Source organism: Anopheles aquasalis, chromosome 3 (assembly GCF_943734665.1).
Source record: "Anopheles aquasalis chromosome 3, idAnoAquaMG_Q_19, whole genome shotgun sequence".
NCBI lineage: Eukaryota > Metazoa > Arthropoda > Insecta > Diptera > Culicidae > Anopheles > Anopheles aquasalis.
The window spans coordinates 17,122,501-17,127,500 of NC_064878.1; the positions used below are offsets into that span (position 1 = coordinate 17,122,501).

The following is a 5,000-nucleotide window of genomic DNA, read 5'->3' on the forward strand; positions in this document are numbered from 1 at the left end:
GATTAAGTCCCCTCTTCTATTAAGTCTTTCTGCGTACGAGTGCGCGCGTGTGTGTCTCAGTGTGTGTCTGGATATGTCAGGAGACAGTTTAGCTCCTTTTTTTTCGTTTGTTTGTGTTTTTCCATTTTTTCGACGAGCAATGATGATGTGCGCACCGCTCCAGGACGTCCCGAGATACGAAGTCAGTTAACCAAATATCTAGGCCCTAGCACGTGACTGTGGACGGTGGATAGGGGATAGGTAGTACAGCTGCATGGTAGAACTACTGAAGGTCATGGCGAAAAGATGAAGCTCGGTGTTAGCTATAGCAGCAACTCGAACACTTACTCCACTGGTACACACGCTCCCAGTTCAAATTTCAATGGGAAGGTTGCTCTTTAGCTGATTGATTGAATTCAAAAAGGTTCAAAAGCACACAGAAGCACAGAAGAGGTATACTGTGGTCCACGTTTTCCAATTTGAAGGATACTTTTTTTGTTTTTTGCTCCGATTTTGGATCCCGCGCAACACTTTTCGCACACGCAACACACGCAATCCCCACCACCCCCTTTTATATTCACAATGCCTCTCTATTTATTTAGTTTATTAGCTTCTTTTTTTCGTGTTTACTATTTTGTAACTATAGACCTTCTACTGCAGAATGTGCCACTCGAGAGAAGTAGTAGTAGTAGGCACAACGGCGCAGTTTGAGAGAATGAAGCGGATGCAAAAGCTGGTATCCTGTGTTTGTCGCAAATTCCCGTTCCCGGTTGGTCCACGTCAACACACCGGACGGGGATGGTGATGAAGGAAGAAGGAAGTAGAAAGGGGTGAGATTTGGGAACGCAACGCAATAGTTCTGAGAGCAGCAGAGTAGGTTCCACGGGGTTTTCCACGCACACAGAATGCCTTCTCATGCCACAATCCTGGTCGTTACCTTAGCAATCGGAGCCGGCCGTGCACGCTCCACTAGTTCACACATACGCCTCTAGTAATACATGATGTGCCATGATGAATTGTTCAAGCGGAGAAGGAATTAAAAAGAATGAAAAGGGGGAAACCACAGTTGGCACAGTTCGAGTTCCGGCCGATCCGAGACCGATTCGAATATGAAGGTAAAAGGAGAAAGAGAAGGACATACATATGCGTGTCCTGATAAGCCACCGACAGTTAAGCAGACAGGCGATGAGTAACAAAAAAACACACTCAGAACTCAACATACATACACACAAACCATAAGAAGTAAACCAATCGTTCGTAGTAGTACAGTTAACAAGTAGGCAGCAACAGTATCAGTAAACAGATGTGGTGAGCGAAGCAAACGGAGCAGTAAAACAAAGTAGTCAACGCAAACCGCCAATAATCACAGAACGCAGTGAGAAAACACGCATCTAACAAAACACAAAGTGAACAGACGGCGCAAACAAAAGAAACAAACGATAGGAAAGTAGAAACGAAACAAAAACAAAATTGTGCCTTTTCTTGGTCCTTCCCACACAACGAGCCTTCCAGAATGCCAGAATGGTCTTTGCCAGCCATTCACCAGAATTTGCGCGACGGCGCGAGCCGCATACCGATGCCAAAACCACGCTATGCATATTAGCAAACAGCAAACACAAACACGCCACAGATCAATTTATATTCTGACAATAGTGGGATACCGCTATTGGCCATATCGTTTGAGCACAAACGATGTAAGCAAGTTCAATAGAAACACTCCGGCCGTTCTTATGTTTCAGCAGCATGCACACCGCACTCACTCCACTGCAATCCTTCGAGGTGGCGGCAGTAGTAGTAGTAGGCTTAACAAAGACAAATCGTAATCAAGTGTGCGTTGGAGTTTGTGTGTGTGGTCGTGCTTGTGTGCAAATAGATAGTTGAGCAGCGGGCGCAGCAATGTCTACTACAATGTATCAGTATTATCCGAGAAACAAGCAAAACAGAGTAACGAAATACCTTCGAGAGTGACACAAGAGTGACGGCGTGCGTGGTTTCCGTACTACTACTCCCATTGCTACCCCAGATGATGATGGGCCACCGTTTCTGGTGGCGAATGCAGCACCACTATTTGCTAATCGAATACTATAAATGCGTGGACGTGTGAGTTTGGGTGTGCCTGTGTTTGTATGAGTGGCATCTAGCAGGTAGAATAGCGAAGAAATGGTAGAAAGAGAAGCTCTTAGCAGACCGTATGCGTAGTAGGCGGTGTGAGTGTGTAGTAGCCAAAGCTTGCTATGTGCTGGCTGTGTCGAATAGTCGATGCGAACCGAATCTAATGCTAAGTAATTATTGATTTCTTCTGTGACAGTTAATCGTGTTAGCAAACCCTAGCATCCTTCTACTACAGATTCATTAGTAGTTGGGATAGGAGCAGGTTGGCAAGCACATTGCAATTGCATCAAGCCAGTTCAATCGGAGTAGTACTAGCAGCCAAAGGAACAGTGTGTAGGTAGCAACTCAAGTCAAGTCAAGTCTAGAAAGTCAAACAAATTCGGGAATGTCTTACCCGCCCTCCAAACATGCAAGCACGATCACACACTTACACTCACACACAAGCACAGTTAGATTCGAAAGCACACGTACATACCGACCGAACATGGAACACAAGTTTAACAAAAATTTAACTTATTGAAGCAAAAGTGTAGTACCGTAGAAACACCCGCCACTATACTATTATACCTTACCCACACGTACACTCTACACCGTAATACCCCATCTACCTATCCATGCTACCCACCCACCAATTGATATATGAATATTAACGGAAAAAAGAAACATACAAACAAACATTTAAACTTAACGCACAAATATCGTTATTCGTGCGCCTTATTGAAATGCTAGTACTAGAGCAAAATCCGGAGTAAATGAGCAAACACTGTTAATCAAAAAACACGGCACTGGAAGCGGGAATAGACAGCGGCAGAGCGTGGGACAACCGAAAACGAGAGGTCAATCTCATAAGCATTAATGAACTGACTCACCGACAGCAAAAAGAAGAATGAAAAAAAAGGCAAAAGTCACTCCTAAAACCATTCCTTCTGCTACACTTCACCATCAGCACCAGCAACCTGGCCCTCCCGCTATTGATAGCAATCGAATTTGAACCGCTTCAACACAACTGATAAAAAGAAATAGGAAGAATCTCGAAACACCCGTGAATCGGGTGCAGCCCCTCCCTTCTTTCAGAACTAGGACTACTGCAAGCGAACAGGATAATTACAATAACAACAAAACAATTTAAAACAAAGGATATTGAGATGAGCAGGAAAAAATATTGAAGCAACTGCGCTGCTATAAAAAAAAAAAAACAGACGAGCAAGCAGCGACAAAAGAACGACGAGGTGTAAGATGAGAGCAGGAAGCGATGGAGGGGAGAGAAATACGATGGAAAAGGATAAACGCTTTGCGCTACTATTACAAAATGAAACAATAAAAATCGCCAACGTTAATATGAACATTCCAAAAATCAACAAACCAATCTCTCATTCCAACCATGCTCTTTTACCGTCTTCACTACCAACTATGCGCACACGTATGAGAATGTTTGGATCTTTCGTTTTGCTTTGAATGCTTGCTTTTGGTCGTTCATTTTGATTCGTTTTTGATTATTTATGTATTTTTTCCCAAAAAAGTTCATTTTCCCACATTTTCTTTCTCAGCTTTTACTCCTTTGCTCTTAGCTATCAAGTGGTACATCTCGCATAGTTCAAGTTGCTTGCACAAAAAATACGAGGGTCAATTTCATTTAGTCACTTTTAGAAGATGGAACCTTTTCAAGCGCTGCTGTTCCGTTTGTTAGCATTAATTAGGGCTTTTAAGGAAGGAAGAATAGAATCTAGAAGAAGCGATAAAGCATGAGGAGTGTTTGTGCCAAAACAGTCCCTTCTAATGAATTGGCTGCCAACATTATAAATATAGCTTTTTTAAATATTCATTCGTATATTCGTTTGCATGACAAAAATAAGACGCCAATGTGAATTTGTTCTCGTATAAGTATTCTGTAAAAAGCCAGCTGTAAGTTTGTTCTAAGTAACGTAGTATAAGTAAACAAGCCAGCAAACCAAGCAACCAAGATTCACTTCACAGTACGGCACAGGGTTTACTACCACAACGAGGTGGAGGACGCTTTCATCTAACAGTAGGCCAATGTCGTTGTGGAACGTTGTATCGTCCCATTTTTGCTTAGAATTCCAAATCTACACCTATACAGTTCGCACTCCACTGCTAATAGTACGCGCACTTCGCTCCATGCTTGCCAAACACCCAACGACGCTCTGTGCACGGTCAGCTAGTTCTATGGGGAATATATAGTATTGTTTTGCAGTCTCTCTCCGTTTATGGAATCCCCTTTAAATTATTCTCTAACTAAACCCTTTCACTGACGCAATTACCTTCGTTTATTTAAAAAATATAAATTATCCACCAAATGGACAATAACCAATAACCAGTGCTTTTTTCTCCTCTGCGGTTTATGTGAATGTGTGTCTGCTTTATTAAGCTCTGAAAGAAAATGTACTAATTCGGTTACTACTGCAAGCATACAGGTCTATGGTTATGGTTACCACTGTACGAAAGACCATTGTTATACTGTTATACAACTGCGAACAATCGCAGTACTAAGAAAAACGGATATCCCTGAGTAACCGCTGTTAGCCCTACGCTTTATGCTCTAAAGATGATGTTCCCGTTTAAAAACAACAACAGAAAATAAATCAACTATCTTGCTCGTGGTTAAACAAACATTTATTTATTGCTCATATGCTGCGCCATGATTCGGATCATCCAGTTCTCCTCGTAGATATGGCTTTAAACAAACAAGCCGCATTGCACAGCAGCAGCAGCAGCAGCAGTATTTCAACTAGTGCGATTCTATTCCATTCATCAGCAAATCGTCTTTTGTGCAACCTTGTCGCCCGTCGGTGTGAGTTAATAACCGGAAAACCATAGTTGGAAGTTCGTCATTCAAACGCTCATTGCAACGCGCCACCAATGTAAATCGTGTAAATAGGTTTTTACTACAT

General features: G+C 42.4%; 2 protein-coding genes across 4 annotated transcripts in view; one reads left to right on the top strand and one right to left on the bottom strand.

Moving 5' to 3' along the window:
• The window catches only part of LOC126577971 (ecdysone-induced protein 74EF), a 65,233-nt gene extending 60,838 nt beyond the window's left edge, over positions 1–4,395 (top strand). For all 3 annotated transcript variants that reach the window (XM_050240078.1, XM_050240077.1, XM_050240075.1), the window contains exon 6: positions 1–4,395. This exon is cut by the window's left edge and continues 1,764 nt beyond it. The gene's annotated coding sequence lies outside the window, so the exon portion shown is untranslated.
• Positions 4,396–4,707: 312 nt separating this feature from the next.
• Positions 4,708–5,000, bottom strand: part of LOC126577959 (1-phosphatidylinositol 4,5-bisphosphate phosphodiesterase gamma-1) — a 5,240-nt gene continuing 4,947 nt past the window's right edge. Inside the window, exon 9 of the mRNA XM_050240052.1 lies at positions 4,708–5,000. This exon is cut by the window's right edge and continues 564 nt beyond it. The gene's annotated coding sequence lies outside the window, so the exon portion shown is untranslated.